Raw genomic sequence first — 18384 nt, forward strand, 5'->3', positions numbered from 1 at the left:
GGGGACAGTGGCAGGCTCTTGTTGTCCACCAGAATGCCTCTCATTAAATAGTAATATTTTAATATAAGGTTTAGATTGTTATCTGTTAATGGCAGTCCAGCCACTTCCAAAGTCAGAGACTAGACACAGGCCCTGCTCTTTTGACCAATGGTCAGAGTCCTGGAGTTTCAATTCTTTGTTATACAGGCTGCTGCCTATGAGGGAGGGAGCCATTCCCAGTAACCTTCACGCCTGTGAATAACTAGACACTTGACCCTCCCCAGAAACGACAGCACCACCACACACCAGGGTGCAAACCCATGGGTGTGCATTTCAGCTTGTCTACGACATTTTCCGTTTCACACCACGTTCGTCTTTCAAGAGTTTTTTAATTTGGCAGTTACATTTTTGGTGTCTAAAATCCTGGATTCAATCAATTTCCTGTGGAACCAGCAGTGTGATTTCTTTTTTAATGGTCCGCCATGCCATGTTAGCTGCCTTAGGGTATGTGAGTTACTAGTTTTCCAAAGGCTGTTTGCAGCTCTAGAGCATTTAAGAGTTTTTGGTACCCTTCCAAGTACTAACCAGGCCCGACTCTGCTTAGCTTCCGAGATCAGATGAGATCAAGTGCGTTCAGGGTGGTATGGCCATACACACAAGAACAAGGACATATGCTCAACCATGTTCATAGCGGCCTTATTCATAATATCCAGAACCTGCAACCAGACTAAATGTCCCTCAGTTGAAGAATGGATAAAGAAACTGTGGTACATTTTACACTATGGAATACTACTCAGCTATTAAAAACAAGGAAATCCCAAAATTTGTGGACAAATGGATGGGATTAGAAATGATCATAATGAGTGACTTAATCCAGAAGCAGAAAGACTCACATGGTATATACTCACTTATAATTGGGCACTAGCCCAAAAGGCACATCCCATGAAAGTCTTCACTTACCAGGAGATTGGGATAGATGTAAGGACATCCTACTGAGACTCTAGGTAAGAGAAATATAGGAGATGGGGAAATAGAAAGGTCCAAAGGGTCCTAGAAACCTACAAAAAGAACATCGTGATGGGTGGATCAGGGCCTACGGGAGTCTGCTCAAACTATTCCACTAACCGAAGACAATACAATAGTAAACATCGAACCCCTACTCTGATTTACCCAATGGACAGGACATTCTCCACAGTTATGTGGAAAGTGGGGACTGACTTTGACATGAACTCTGGTGCTCCATATTTGACCACCTCCTCTTGGTGGGGAGGCCTAGTGGTACTCGGAGAAAGAATAAGCAGGCTACCAGATGAGACTTGATAGCCCATGACCATATGGTGAGGGAAAAGGTCCCCCTTGGTCTTAGACCTAGGGGAAGGGAATAGAGTGAAAGCGGGAAGGAGGGAGGAATGGGAGGATACAAGTGACGGGATAACAATTGAGTTATAATCTGAATAAATTAATAAAATTAAAGTAAAAAACTATTGTTGAGTTATGTGAACCCTTTTAATATATAATAATTCTCTTTTCTATAGGAATAATTTTGTCTAAAAAATATACAGTATAAACATTTTTTAAAAAGTTTTTGATATAAGAAAGCAGTTTGGCAGAGAAGGTCCAGCAGAGGGCGCTGCTGTACTTGAACCTGCTGAAGGAGCCCTGTACTGTCTCCCTGCTGAGGATGTGTCTTTCTTTACCTAGGACAAAAAAAGGGTTTCCCACTGAAGTGCATTGTCAGTCACAGTGAAATAAACATGCTTAGAAAAACAAGGGGCAGGGCAGGCGAGATGGCTCACCAGGCGAGGGAACTTTGCTGCCAAGCCTTATGATTTGAGTTCAGTCCCACAGGGTGGAAGGAGAAAACCAACTCCTACAAGCTCTCTTCTCTTCTCTTCTCTTCTCTTCTCCTCTCTTTTCTCCTCCTCCTCCTCCTCCTTCTCTCTCATTCATTTTGGGAACAACAACAACAATAAGGAAAGGTTAATGAAAATAGTATGAATGGATGATTGTTTCACTCCAATGTTACCCCCAAATGGTCACTTGTTTTCAAGTATAGTCTTTTAAATCAGGTACTGAAGCAAAATTCAAACACCCTATGATGCATCGGTAAAATTCAGAATGTATTCTAAAAATTAAGGTCTGCTTTTAATGTCATTATACACCAAATTGACCACTATTTATTTATTTATTTATTTATTACTTTTATTGAATGTCTATGATTTGCATGTCATGCACCAAAATCCCTCTCCTCCCCCTAATAAAATAAAACAAAGAGACAAACAAAAGAGTCTTGTCACAGAAGCTGTAGTGTATCACACAGTATAGCCTTTTGTCCACATATGTTTACTTTCAAATGTTCATTGCTATGAGTCATGGGTCTGGTTGGAGGCCTACACTATCGTTACCGGATCCTCACTGGGACTGCTGTGGGATATCCCGTTGTTGCCGTGTGTCAAGGAGATTCTTAATCTTTGAATCTGCAGGTCTGGCCCCTCCATGTGTTCCAGCAGGCCATACATGGGGTAGATGTTGGGGTGAGGTCCACTCAGAGCCCTCGATCAGGGCCTGCTCCCTTGTCCTCAGGGCAGGGCCCACTCTCCTGCTTCTGTGTCATCATGGCAGGGCCAGCTCTCCTGTTCCTGTGTCCTCGGGGCAGGGCCGGTTCTCCTGTTCTCATGTGCTCAGGGCAGGGCCCACTCACACACTCCTGTGTCCTCAGGGCAGGGCCGGCTCACCCGCTCCTGTTGACCACTATCTCTTAATTAATAAATATCCAAGTGGCACCCAAATCCCCCACCTGCCCCCATTACCTCATAAGTGTCTATCAGTCTGGTCCCGAGCAAAGCGCTGTAGTGCTCTCTGCATGCTAAAGGACACACACATGTCCTCACTGGCAGCTCTTCATCCTTTCGTTTCGTTTTTTTTCATTCTTTCATTTCTTTATTGAAGAAAATCGATCACTTGATTTCAGAACTTCCTCTGTCCTGATTTTAGGCTTCCACCAGCTGCCATTTAGGGTGTTCATCTTGTGTGCTCATTGCTTAAAGCAGTAATGAATGCAAAAAGGCTCCATGAGATTCATGCTTTCTAGTTTTTGTTTTTTGTTTTTTGCTTTGCCAAGAACACTTTTTCAGCTATACTGTATGTGTGGGTGTGATAGTGCGTGATGGTGTGTGTGCATGTGATGGTGTGTGTGTGTGTGTGTGTGTGTGTGTGTGTGTGTATTTGTGTGTGTGTGTGTGGTGTGTGTGTGGCAAAAGCAGACTCATTTATTGCAGAAATAGGACATGCCTTTATACCCGCCTCCCAGTGTCCCACTGCCTCCCAAACTGGGAGCACTCAGTCTCTGGGCATGGCCAGGCATGGCCAGGTAGGTTTCTCCACCTCCCTTCTCTCTTCACTCTCCATCACCTGATGTGCTGTGGTAAAGGTTGTACAGAAATTCTGAGAGTGGTCAACCAATGACTGGTCCGTCTTGATGTCCATGCCTTGAGAGGGAGCCCACCTCTTACACTGCCCAGAGGGCCAGGACCCAGAGGCTTGATAGTCCAGAAACCTAGGATAGAACCAAACACAACTGGCAAAAATAAATAAATAAATAAATAAAATGAAATGAAATGATTACTAATGATAGAATGATATTCTGCTATACTCATAGATTTGTGCCTAGCCCAGCTGTCATCAGAGAGGATTCATGCAGCAACTGATGGGAACAGATGCTGAGATCCACAGCCGAACATTAGGCTGAGCTCAGGGAATCTTTAGGGAGATGGGGGAGGAAGGATTGTGGAAGCCGGGGGGGGGGGGGGGGAAGGGGGGGTCAAGGACATCACAAGAAAACCTACAGTATCAACTAACCCTGGCCTTATAGGGGCTCACAGAGACTGAACTGACAGTTTATGCATGGAACTGACCTTGGCCCTCTGCATATAGGTGACAGTTGTGTAGCTTGGTGATCTTGGGGTTCTTCTAACAGTGGGAGCAGGGGCTTCTCTGACTAATTTGTTCATTCTGGGACCCTTTCCCTCATATTGGGTTGCCTTGCCCAGCCTTAGTATTAGGGGAGGTACCTAGTCTTACTGCAGCTTGATATGCCGCGTTTGGTTGATATCCCAAAATGGAGGAAGCCTGCCCTTTTCCAACGAGAAACAGAGGAGGAGTGAATGGAAGGTGGGGGCAGAGAGGAGGTAGGGGGAGGGACTGGGAGAAGAGGAGGGAGGAAAAACTGAGGTCAGGATGAAAAATGTAAAAATAAATCATTAAATCAAAAAACAAACAAACAAACAAACAAAAAACCAAAAAAAAACCAAGAGTTAGATTCTTTAAGGTGGTATTTTGTAAATTGTTGTTGATTTTCATACTGGAGTACTTGTCCATATCCGGGTACTTTAAGGCTCATTCATATAGGTTCCTGCACAAGGTTAAGTGCCTATGTGCAACGGGGTGCTAGGTTTCCCCCTCAGAACACCTTTGCCTTAAAGAGTAACCACAGCAAGGCCCTGTCAGGCCTTCATTCATCCAATTTTGTCTTCAGTTACCCAAAACCTGACAGTATGCATTAGCAGCCTCCTCATCCGATGTTAGGAAGGGAGGATGCAGAACATGACAACCACCATCTTGGCTTATCACAACCCAGGTGGGGAGGATCCGTTGACCTCTAACCATTCACACCAGCATCTCCTGGATGAGCTTCAGAAACTTCACAGAAATGGTCCAGAAGTCCTGCTCGGAGCCTCTATGTCCCACCCATCTACCTCACACACAAGCCACCTCTGTGCCCACTCATGTCTTTTCTTTGCACTCCTGTGACTGTTTCTTTCTATTCTTTCCAGGGTGGAGAAAAATAACAAAGGAGTTACACGCTTAAGGTTCCCTAGTAGAGACAAAGTCCAGTCTTAAGGCTGGGAAGTGGAGGCAGCTGTTTTTGACTCTACGAGCCTCCATTTTCTCTACTGGAGGGGAAAGTTGGGGCAGATCATCTTCATACTCATCCACCTTGGTTCCTGAGCCTGCTGCTTTGCTTCATATCGAGGTCTTCCTACATGTATTGTCAATTATCACTAGCTTTGTGACTTCCGGCCAGTTCATTTACCCCACAGGGGTTCAACTCTATTATCTATAAAGTGAAACAACTTGGGAAGACATGCTAATTTTTTTTTTTCTAGACAGAGCTTGTATATAGCTCACACTGTCCCAGAACTTAATCACATAGCCCAGGATGATCACAAAATCATCATAATCTTCTAATCCCAGTGCCTCCCGCCCCCGTTATAGATTTGAACCACCACATTCAGCTTAAGAAAACTTTTTTCTGTCTTCTAAGGCCTGCTGGAGAGACTGGTGGAGCTGGGCAATGACACAAGTTGGGAGGTAGAAGCATCAGGAATCAGAAATTCAACATTATTCTCCAGCATACAGCAACTTCATGGTCACTCTGGGCTACACGCAATAATGTGTAAAAAACCCAAACAGCAAAATAGCTAGTTGTAGGGCAGCTGCTGTAATCACTGCAGGACTTGTAATGCATGCAAATACTTGCTGCTATTAACAGGGTGTGAATTCAATAACAGGACTCATTCATTGAGGAAAACAAAGCAATACAGAGAGGAAAAACCCCTATGCTGTCACTAGAGTCCTGTTTGCTAGTTGTGAGGCTCTGAGAACATTTTAGAAGGTAGCTTTCAGCTCTGACTTCAATACCAAGTATGATAACCTATCTCCTGGTCAGTTCTTATTGTCAGCTTGGCACAATCTACAGTCATTCTGATGAGAGAGACTGAATTGAGCAATGGCCTAGATTAAGTTGGTCTGTGGGCATGTCTGGGAAGGGCTTACCTTGCTTACTCATTGATGTAGCTCCCTGTGGGCAGCAGCATCCCTAGGAAAGGGGCCCTGGGCTATATAAAAAGCTGTCTGATCGTGAGCCAGCAAGCAGAGTACAACCATTGTTTCTGCTTAAGTTCCTGTCCTGACGTCTCTCAGTGATAGGCTGCCTGCCACCTGCAGGTATTAGCTAAATAAGCTCTTTCCTCCCCTGAGTTTCTTTGAGTCAGAGTGTTTTATCATAGCCAAAGAAAGAGAACTAGGGCAGTGGGTCTTACCTCATAGGATTGATTACTGAGTGGGGAGAAACCAGTATGCAGTGCGAATGAAGGAACAATGTCCATCTCTATGGCAATGCTTGTGGTTTGTTATTTTTGCTTGGTTTTCCTTTTTGTTGTTGTTGTTTGTTTGTTTGTTTGTTTTGGTACCTAAGGCTAGAACTCATCTATCATTCTCTACCTTATTTTTATTTATTTGTTTGCTTATTTAGCCTTTTTGCAACATAATCTCAGTGTATACCTAGGAAGGCCTCAAGCTCCTGGCGCTCCTGGCATAGCCTACCATCTCCTGGGGTTAAAGTCATGGAATACTATGGCCCTCTACACTGCTTGTCTTAACCATGGCCCTTATTCTCAGGCCAATGTACCTTATCATCTTTACAGTAAAAGCTCTGCAGCTTTAAAAAGTTTTATTATTGAGGGGAGGGTTGAATGTGCCATGCATGTGAGTGTACATCGGAAGACAACTTCTGTTGGAGTCTCTTTTTCCACTCTTAGGAGGGGTTAAGGGACCAAAATTGAGTCACTAGGCTCTGTAGAAGGTGTCTTTCTGCCATGAGCCATCTCACAGGCCCTCTTTATGAGACAAGATGGGCTCATTCACCCTGGACCAAACTCTGACCTGGAATCCGTCCAATTAATTCCCTCAGCAACCTAAGAGGAAAATTTTAATTAAAATTCTCTTTGGAAGTCACAGCAAGGAACTGAGAAGTAACCGAATGTAAGGCAGGTTCCTGTGGCTCTAGCATCCAGTTTCCATCAAGCTGACATGAGTAGGTGGCATAGGCTATGGACCAGCTGTTTCTCACTTCCTTGTCGCTGGCAAGGAACAGTTTGGATGGGGTCACTAGACACATAAGAGGAAAAGTCTTGGGTTGAGGGCATCTATAGTGATCTGACAACAGGGTTCACCCTCTGTACTTTGGTTCTGCTGCTACCGGGAACATAGAACAGGGAGCTGATGGAGAGACTTCCATTTCAACAGGCAGCAATGGAGTTGGACCTTAATGAACTCACAGAATGAACTATAGCCTCACTGAGAGCCATTGGATTATACAGAGATGCAGATGAGGAAGACCTTGCTCAAAATCAGGAAGCCTCCAACTGGGTGGGTCTGTGGCTGCCTTTCCAACTTGCATTCAGGCCAGGTTCTGATTCCTTGGGGCTGCCCTGCCCAGCAGGGGGTGAACTCAGGACAGCTTTCTGGATCAAGGCCTGTATCAGGTCTCCAACACTGGAACCTTGGCAGGTGTGCAAATCCCTGTCATCACACAGATAGCATCTGGCAGTACAATCACATCTGTGGCAGGAACTCGTTAATCTTTCCCCTTTCTTCTTGGGATGGGCCTACTCACTTGGAGCTGAAGCATAGTATTGTGACATCACTGATCCCTTAGGATCCTGGGAAACTGATCGCTTTGTGCCCCTCCCACAATTACTTTCATCAGATAGTGGGGGCAAAGCAGGAATATGGGGTATGGCATTTACCCTCAGTAGACACTGAGGGTGGGGGCAGTGCTTCTCCGGAATCATGGGTCCTAGGTGAAGGCATAATGTCCAAGCTACGTGATGTAGGGTGTTAGCTTCTTCATCTGGGAATGGCAGGCTCTCAGATCACTTGGCTTGAGCCAGACCTGGTAGTAAACATGTAATGCCAGGAGTGTGGAAGCCAAAAGGCAGAGAGATCTTGAGTTTGGGGCAAGCCTGTGGCCACAGGATATGAACTTGGCTTTGAATTGCAAATTCTGCCTATGAAATTATGGGCAAGAGATTTTTTCCTTGTCCCTCTGAGCTGTGGTTCCTGCACTTGTGAAATGCTTGTCTCATAACATGGTCATGATTGTCAAAATGAAACAATATCTGCTAGCGGACTTGGCAGGATGTAAGCACTGTGTACAAAGACAGCCTCAGTGTCACTGCCCTGTAGTCACACTACTGTGACGCAGAGATGTAAGTTTCAGCAACACAAGGAGACCAAATCTCAAGATACAACAGGAGCTTGGTATAACGTTCAGTTTTGGCACTCTCACCTAGCAAGTGCAAGGCCCTACATTCAATCTACATCTCAACAAAGTAAAAGGCAAGTAAGCAAACAACTAATACGGAACCCCAAATAGGACTGGGGAGATGGCCCCATGGATGAGAACACATGCTATCTAAGCACAGGGACCTGAGTTTGAATCCCCAGAACTTGTGTCTACAGCCAGGGACAGTGGTGCACATCTGCAACAGGAGAATTGCAGTGTCAGAGACAGGTGGGCTCCAAAAGTTCACTGGCCAACAAACCTAGCTGAAACTGAATTTCTGGTTAGGTGAGAGACCTTACCTCGAAGATTAAGACAAAATTGCTCTGGCATGTTCACATACAGACACAATCTCATGAACATGCAAGATACACACGCACATGCATGCTCGCACGTGCGCGCGCGCACACACACACACACACACACACACACACACACACACCAACAGAAAAGTTTTATTAGGTGGAAGGTGATTCTTAATTAAAGATTTTAATTTTAAAAACATTTTATTTATTTAGTGTGTGTGTGTGTGTGTGTTGGTGCCTGCACGCGTCAGATAACAGATAGTAGCAGCCACTTCTTTCTTCCTATAATGTGGATCCCAGGGACTGAATTCAGGTCATTCGGCTTTCTGTTGGATGCCATCTTGCCAGTCTGGAAGATGTTATTTAAATGAATCTTTGTTAGGTTGATGAAGTGGTTGCTACATAACACATGGCTCAGTTCTGCCTTTGGGAGAGATAGTGGGGCCTAGTTGATAGGCATGTAGATCAATGACAGCCTCCAGCAGTGGCTGGATGCACAGAACGCACAGCAGTAGACAGGAGATCTTGGCTGTTTTCATCCCTTTGAGTCTTCTCTGGAGAATGCTCTTCTCTCAGCCATTGGTTTTCTGCCCATTAGGGGTCCCTGTTTTGTTCTGTTTTGAGATGCTGCAGTGACTCAGATTTTTGTCTCCATAACAGCAAGTAATTGTCTGATCGCCAGAGATAGCCACCTTCTAACCTGGCTTGGATGTCTCAGCTGTACCTCTTTCGCGCCCAACTCATTCATCTAGGTTTCATCCACTGAGTGGTCCTCATATAGTGACTAAGAATTAAAATATAAACGCAGAGATTTAACGAGCCGGCAGTCGAGTTTCTGACGTGTTTCTTGGCAGAGCAAAACTACACAGTATCTTTCTCCTCCTCACTAAAGATGCAGGCTCTGGTACCACATAGCGCTGGGACTGAGTGGGGCATGGCTAGGTCAGGCATGGGGTTGCCCTGAGAAGTCTGCCATGTTCCTTTCTCACACTCAGTGGGCAGCTGGTACTATCTGTAGGGATTCTGCCCCTGGAGTGGCTGTGGCCAAATCAATGGCAACTGCTGCCACCATCGCTACCATCATTGCTGCCACCAAGATAGGCACCACCATGGCCGTTGTCGCCGCCACCTGGGCCACCACTGCTGCTGCTGTGGCTGACACACACACACACACACACACACACACACACACACAGATTTCTCCACTGCCATTGCTACCTCAGTGGCCTGATGCTATCCACTGTCATCCCCACCCCCCACCCCCCAACCTGTGATAGAATACATTCCCCAAGCTGTAGGGAGCCCACTGCCTCCCACCCCAGTCCTTCCTTCGGCCCAGAGTACCTAACACTATCACCACTCCTAAGAGCTATGTAGCCCTTAAGCAGCCAGCGGCTCACTAAAATTTAAAGTGGCTCACAGCCAGACCTCTTCCCCATCTCAGGGCAGTCAGCGCCTCCTTCCCACCCTGGGGCTGTGGAGGCAGAGATAAAACAGTGCTTGCTTCTGTCAGCGCCTCAGCAGGAGCTGTCCATGGTGACTATTCCTGCCTCAGCCAACTCTTTCCTGCCGCCTCCGTGGAAGCCGTCTATTCCTGCTTCAGCCGACTGCTCAATGAAAACGGGACACCTTTCCTGCCTCAGAAAACCTACTGCTGCAGCCATGGGAGCTGTCCACAGTGATGAGACCCTTTCTTGCTTCAGCCTACTGTCTTCACAATGGATTCTTTGTAAATTTTGGACACATTGTAAACTTTATTACCCCTCAAGGCAGAAAAGCGGCCAGACCTCTGCCTAAGAAAACTCCGACAGCCCAGCCACTCCCCTCGCGGCGTAACTTCCATCTCCAGACCCTCAATAGGATTCATCCCAGATTATGCTAATTTGGGATGAGAAATCTGGACAAAACCCCACCACTCCCTGAGTGTCCCCCAGCTCAGGTTTGCAATCCCACTAATTCACACTGAGGAAATCCCTGCCCCAGAAAGCTCCGCCCCCTAAGAAACCCTATAAAAAGGCTGTGTCTGCCTAGTTCTCTGCTCTCTTCTCCTGAAACCAGAGGCAGCCATTCCTGGATTTGTCCCTCCTCATCTGGATTCATCCCTCCAATAAATCTATTTTAAAAGAATTACTTCCTGCTGTGACGAGGAGGAAGAGGATGGAAAGGAGGAGGAGGAGGAGAAGAAGGGGTAAGAGGAAGAAGAAGAAGACGAGGAGGAAGAAGAAGAAAAGGAAGAAGAAGTAGAGGAAGAAGAAGAAGAAGAAGAAGAAGAAGAAGAAGAAGAAGAAGAAGAAGAAGAAGAAGAAGAAGAAGAAACAATAACAACAAAGAAGGAACAGGGCTTAGGCTCCAAGCCTCCTTAGTTCCTCAGGGCTTAGGGTCAGGCCTTCCCTGGGATCTACATCGGCAGGAGAAGGAGTGGGGTTAAAGCTCCAAGGCTCCTCAGTTTTTCAGGGCTTAGGGGCAACCCTTCCCTGGGATCTGCATTGGCAGGAGAAGAAATGGGGCTCAGACTTCAATGCTCCTCAGTTCCTTGGGGTTCAGAGGCAACCCTTCTCTGGGAGTTGGATCATCTCTGTTGAGAAGGCCTCCTCTCAGTGCTGTGAGGTTCCTGGCCTCCTGTGCCTCTGGTTACCTTTGGGACACTGTCCCTCCTCAGGGCTGAGGTACCTTCCCAGCACCAGCAGACAGGCCACACCACCCACACAACACAAACAAAATACATGGGATATTTCCATGGACTCTTTTATGGCTCAATTTCCCAAACATAGCATCCTGTGTGTATATTTGTTACAGTCACAAGCCAGCAGATCACATATGATGATGATGATGATAAAAATTAATAAGCAAATATGTACCATTCACCAGCCTCTACTCTGTATGTTAGAGTTCTTTCACTTATCCCTTGCTTTATTTACCTCTCAAGTGTTTGCTGCTCCTAAACACATGCCATTTATCTGTCATCACATACCTTAGTCTAGTATGGAGTCTTTGCAGAAGAGGGGACACACTCTAGCCTCTTCCTGTTCCCTGCAGGACCAAGTTTACACCACCAGAGAGCACATTAGATTGTGCCAATTGCATTCCAGAAGTGCATTTTGCATTTTGAATTCCTGCAACATATGGCATCTAATCTTGACTGTCTGGTGGTATTTAGAATCAGCATGAAAACAAAGCTCTGGGCGTGTCTGTAAGGGATGTCTAGATTAGGCAAACTGAGGTGGGATGATTCACGCTAACTGTGGGAGGTATTGTGTCCCAAAGATGTAATATTTACATTAGAATAAGTCAAGGGAAGCCAAGCACTGGCAGTGCATGCCTTCAATCCCAGTGCTTGGGAGGCAGAGGCAGAGGGATCTCTGTGAGTTGGCCAGCCTGGTCTGCAGAGATATTTCCAGGATAACCAACATTACATAATGAAACCCTGACTCAAAAACCAAACCAGAAGAAGAAGAGGAGGAGGAGGAGGAAGAGGAAGAGGAAGAAGAAGAAGAAGAAGAAGAAGAAGAAGAAGAAGAAGAAGAAGAAGAAGAAGAAGAAGAAGAAGAAAAATTAAGAGATGCCTAGCTCCAGTGCCTTTGAATCCTCCCCTAAGTGGACTTACTGGCTAGCTTCAGACTGCCCCCTGGTTTCAAGAGTAAAGCCACTGGTTCTCAAGTTGTATAATAATGAAGGCTTTCTCACATTAGGTGGGGAAACTCAGTGGGCTAGGGTCCTAAGACATCAATGGCCACCAAAGCCCACCTAAGCCAGCGTCTTCCAAGTCCTTTGTCTTGTGAATTCAGAGAACAAACTTCATGGCCAATGGGAGGGTTAGTTTTAGAAAGAAGTTTCATTATAAGATGATAAGGAAGAACTTACAATAGAAGAGGCATGCAGAATTCCTGTACGACAAGAGCAAGTCTGAGAAAGTGTTGTCACCCAGAGTTATTGCCTAATAGTCCATAATCTTTACTGGGACAATACAAGCTAGCCAGTCTGGTTATCACACCCATTAATATGTTCATGCACCTCTCCACCCTGGTACTCAATTTGGGGTAGACATGTAACTTCCAAGCAGTGTGCTCATTGCTGTATAAAAAGACATGGTAGTAACAAGAAACCAGAGCACAGATCAGCATTGTTACTTTCTTTTGTACTGGCTGGGATAAGACACCATTATCAAAGCCACATACAGAAGGAAGGGTCTATTTGGCTTATGGCTCCAGAGGGGTAAGAGTCTGTCTTCTGACAGGGAAGCATGACGGTAAGCTAGAGACTGAAAGTGATGTGGGAATGGGACATGAATTTTAAACCTCAGAGTCCATCACTAGTGACCCAACTCCTTCAGCGAAGACATACCTCCTAAGCTTACCTAAAATCACCAACAACTGCGAGCCAAGTAGTAGTCAGACATCTTAGCCTAGGAGGAATATTCACATACACATCACCACACACACACACACACACACACACACACACACACACACACACAGGCATGCATTTGAGGCTATGGTCAGCATAGAGCTGTGAAGAGAACTGAGACAGAAGCCATAGCCATAGTTATCGATCAGAAAGAGAATTCTAGGTCTCTGGACCGAAAATGCTTGACTAGCTTCATTTTCCTGTTCTTATCACTGGGAGGAATATACAAGGGGCTGATATTCATCAGATATCCCAAGATGCATTGCATCAGTCAGACTCAAAGCGCTGTCTCGAAACACAGGGAAAAAAAAAAAACATGTAGAAAGGGCTGAGACAACACCTCCTCATCAAGTACAGAGAGAATATCAACCCAAAAGAAAACCAAAGGATTGTTTTTTTAAATTCAAGTATCATCCAAATGCATTGTTCTCTCTGCATTAATTCTTGGAAAACTGATATAAATAAGGCCGGTGTGTCACTCAGTGGTAGGAAACTTGCCTCCATGTTCTAACATAGTCACTAGTTTGGCTCCCCTGTGTGATAGGAAACAGAGTAGGGCTTTATAGCCTGTGCTGTAAAAGTACATCTGTACTTCATTTGTAAGGCAGAATCAGTATGTACCTATTGCTAGTCCTTGTCCCAGCCCTGACACACTGATAATGACTGCCTTAAAGCTAACATTCAAAGGTAAGTGTCATCCAAAGCCAGGTAAGGAAGAATTTAGGACTGAGTGGCCTTGGTGTATGCAAACCCTTCCTGGCTACATAGAGAAAGATGACAAAGAAAAGAAGCTCATAGTGTCAGAGACGAGGCCTCCCCCTTTGTCAGAGGGACAAGACTAACTTTGTCCTGGCCTTTTATAAAGTGTGTTGATGAGGGAAACCTTAGGAAAGGTACCTTTTCCTCTATCTTCCCAGGTTCCTTGCTCTCTGAATCAACACTAAAGTTTAGAGATTTGATTCATGGGGTTTCGTTAATTTTGATAGATACTAACACCCACACACCCACACACACCCACTCACACACACACACACTCTCTCTCTCTCTCTCTCTCTCTCTCTCTCTCTCTCTCTCTCTCTCTCTCTCTCACTCATACACACACCCCAAAAAACCAAAAAAACACAAATACGGAACAAGATTTACTCTTAGAAAATAGCACAAAATGTCTGTGGTGATAGGAAAGAGACAGCTCTACACTGTCACAATTCAGCAGCCTGAAGAGCTCCCCTAACATGTTAGGGACATCAACTAAAAGGAGATATATGGCTTTGGCATGTAAAAGAACTCCAATTCTAGTCGTTATATAAAGCAGACTTTATGGAGTTTAATAATGTTATTTTAGCATAGGCCTGAGCATGCTGTTTAAGAGAGACTCAGAAGACAGACAGATATAAGAGTGTGGGAATGGTCATATCAAAGAAGATTTGTTAAGAGAGTCAAAGAAGAGAGTTAAAAAAAGTAAGACACACTCACATGTGGGCACAGGCACCTTAAAGGAGAGTCGTGGTCAATTGCCTTAATCTTAGCTATGCAGACCATTTTTGGTGGCTCTCAAGTTTTATCTCAAAAGTTGCAAAGAAACCCTTCTCCTCTTCCTCTTCTTAATATGTGATTTTATAGAGTATTTCTCAGGATGCTATGTGTAAAATTATAATCAGATAAAGTAAATCCTTGCTGTGAATATGCTATAGCACCCTGAGCTGGGCCAGTTTGGGAGTTCCCTTCTAAGCACCACAGGAGAAAGTGTGCATTGTATGTACCACATGGTTTATAATATGTGAATCGGAGAAGGGAAGCGGAGGTTTGCTAACATCAGGAAAGGCCACCATTCAGGTATTCGTTTTCTTAATGGGAAGAGAGGGCATTTCTGATACAGCTTCCTGTAAAACTGCATTCCAATGAAGCCAAGGGAGGTAGTAAGGACATGAGGTGCTAGCTCCTCTCCTGTGCTAACATCATAAGGGCTTTGGGTCTCCAATGACTGTTTCCCCTCAGCACAGCTTGGAGAGACAGGCTGGTCTGTAATCACTGAACAGAAAATGGACTGAACTGAGGGGATCAGACGGGTATTGTAGAATAAGGCAGCCCGGGGCTGGGAGGAAACAGAGTGACTTGAGCATCTGACTCTGGCTCTGGGAGGTTCAACAGGCCACAGCAGGCTCCAGGATGCCACAGCCCCACCCTGTACCTGCGACTCTGTCCCAGGCACAATTCCAGGTTGAGGGCTATCACACTGACATCAGACAGGTGACAGAAACTGTCAGGAAGATCGGAGATGAGAAAGTGGGCAAAACTCACAATGCTAAATGTGGACACACACAAGTATGTGCTGACCCTGTTCTCTTGAAGATGACACAGCAAAAAAGAAAAATGTGCCTAGCCCAGGCTAGACTGGAATATCAAGCTCTGATGTTCTTCAAGGACTATTGTAAATAGTTTGCCTCTTTTGGATTTCTATAGTTTACAAACACTGCCGTTTAAGGATGACTTCATCTTGTTGACAGAGTCTGTTTTCCTATTGTTTTGAGACAAGTTGGACCACAACAGCCTTACACTGATTGCAAAGACTCCATGTCACCAAGAAAAACCTGTGTGACCTATAAAGTTCTCAGGTAGGTGGCTTCCTTCTCCCTTCTATCCTATGGGCTCCTGTGTTTCCCCTCCCTTCTTTCTTTTTTCCCTTTCTCTCTTTCCTCTTCCTCTACCCTCCCCCCACCTTCTTTCTTATCTCTCCCCTTATCTCCATCTTCCTGAGCCCTCCTTGCTCTACCTTTCTTACTTTCTCTTATATTTTTAACTCCTAGACCTATACCCAGGGCACTGTATAAACTGGGCTACTCCTCTGCCACTGAGATATGCACCCAGCCAGCACTGGAAGCAACTTTATGACTGGTAATTTCTACAATAGTTCTTTAGAGAACTTTGAAATACGCTTCAGAGAATAGATGCCTCTTTCAAGGGTATAAGAAAATACACTAGCAGCTGTAGAGATGGCTCAGTGGCTCAGTGCACTTCCTCCCAGGAAGAGCACCAGAGTTCAGTCCTCAACACGCATAGCCACATGAGATCCACAGGCGATCCAAAAGCCTTCTCAGGACCCACGCACAAGTGCGTGCACACACAAGTGCATGCACACACAAGTGCATGCACACACACACCCAAATAAAAAAAATCAAGAAAAGAAAAAAAAACATTTTGATGCAAGCTAAAACTGTTAATGTGTTGGAAAGTTACATGGAAATTCCTGACAAGTTTCTATAGGTGCCTGCTTGCTGGGACATGACACAGACGGTTTCTAGGGTCCTCATTTAGTATGCACAAGGCCGTGGTCTTAGTGAATTCTCATGTTTGCAGTGATCACCATAGTCAAATTTCACATAGCATCGCCACTGAAATCAAAGTAACATGCTGTCACCATTAGCTTTGACTTCACTTCCTTTCTGTGTCCTCATTCCAGGCCCTAGACAAACACTAATCCAGTTTTACTACACACTGACGTCCCTTTTCTGAACTTTCTAGGAAAGGGATTCTAGATCATTTGGGGTCCCAAGGACTGGTCTTACTCACAAAGCATGGGGACACCCATGTTGTAGCACAGAGCAGTATTTCATTATTTTCCATGACGGCATGTCACAATTTTTTAAAAATTTATTTTATTAATTTATTCATATTACATCTAAATGGTTATCCTTCCTTGTATCCTCCCATTCCTCCCTCCCTCCTAGTTTCCCATTACTCCCCTCCCCTATGACTGTGCCTGAGGGGGACTTCCTCCCCCTGTATATGCTCATAGGGTATCAAGTCTCTTCTTGGTAGCCTGCTTCCTTCCTCTGAGTGCCACCAGGCCTCCCCATTCAGGGGACGTGGTCAAATATGAGGCACCAGAGTACGTGTGAAAGTCAGTCCCTACTCTCCACTCAACTGTGTGGAGAATGTTCTGTCCATTGGCTAGATCTGGGTAGGGGTTTGAAGTTTACAGCCTGTATTATCCTTGGCTGCTGCCTTAGTTTGAGTGGGACCCCTGGGCCCAAATCTGCCTATCATAATGTTCTTCTTGTAGGTTTCTAGGATCCTCTGGATCCTTCAACTTTGCCATTCTCCCATGCTTCTCTCATCTAGAGTCCCAATAGGATGTCCTCCCCTCTGTCCCAGTTTCCTGGTTAGTGAAGGCTTTCATGGGACATGCCCCTTGGGCTAATATGCAGATATAAGTGAGTATATACCATATGAGTCTTTCTGCTTCTGGGTTAACTCACTCATTATGATCATTTCTAGCTCAATCTATTTATCCACAAATTTTGGGAATTCCTTGTTTTTAATAGCTGAGTAGTATTCCATTGTGCAAATGTACCACAGTTTCTTTATCCATTCTTCTACTGAGGGACATTTAGGCTGTTTCCATGTTCTGGTTATTACGAATAAGGCTGCTATGAACATGGTTGACCAAATTTTCTTGCTGTGTGCTGGAGCATCTTCTGGGTATATTCCAAGGAGTGGAATAGCTGGGTCTTGCGGAAGCCCTAGTTTTCTGAGATAGCACCAGATAGATTTCCAAAGTGGTTGTACTACTTTGCATTCCCACCAGCAATGAAGGAGTGTTCCTCTTTCTCCACATCCTCGCCAGCATGTGGTGTCACTTGAATTTTTGATCTTAGCCATTCTGATGGGTGTAGCATGTCACAATTTTTGTCTAATCAATCCTTTTTTGAGGACATCAAATTAAAATTCAGGCTTTGTCTTAAACAAACAAAAAAGCCGTTATTAAAAAGCAAACATGAGTTACTTTGACTCTATGAGAATAAAAATTTGCTTGGAAATGAGCACAAGAGAATATCGTAGAGATGATGAAAATATTAAATACTTTATCCCTCAGCATCTTCGAATCACAGTGGACTCCTGTCTAGTTTTATATGTGTGTGGTGTTGCACTATTTTCAGAACTCAGGGTAGTACTGGGAATATTGTGAGCTCAAGACCAGTCTTAGCTGTGACATTGCCTTTAAGTCGGCCTAAGCTACATCTGGAGAGCCGACCTTTAAAAGAAGAGAAAGGAAAGAATGACTAAATAAAGTGAAACACCTTCACTTTTGTCCTTAAAGGGTAGAATTTAATACTTTGGGGGTCAGTTATTAATACTCCAACACTGCAGGGACTCCTATATATGTCTTTTTGCTTTAATTTGATGAATGGCACATTTTCTTTTCTTTTCTTTCCTTTTAAACTAAAATGTTCAGTCCGTAAATATGCCCACTATGCTAAAACTTGGCACAGTTCCAGGCACACATAGTAGGACACTTATAAAACTGTTCAATCCAGGACAAAGTGAGTAGCAGTAGGTGAGCTGGACAAATTACAGTAAATGGATAATGGGCAAGAGTGAGAGGGTGCAACTCACCAACAAACATGTTCATATTTAGCTTATGAAACCACTAGCAAGTAGCTGGACACAGAGGATGCTTACAGTCAGTGCTTTGGAAATGGCCTCTCACAACACTCATCAGGAGAGCTCCAAATAATGTCCATGCCAGGATCCTCCTAGCCCAAATCTGAGTTCATTGTAACTAACATTAGG

Source organism: Acomys minous (assembly GCF_964271855.1).
Source record: "Acomys minous genome assembly, chromosome: 15".
NCBI lineage: Eukaryota > Metazoa > Chordata > Mammalia > Rodentia > Muridae > Acomys > Acomys minous.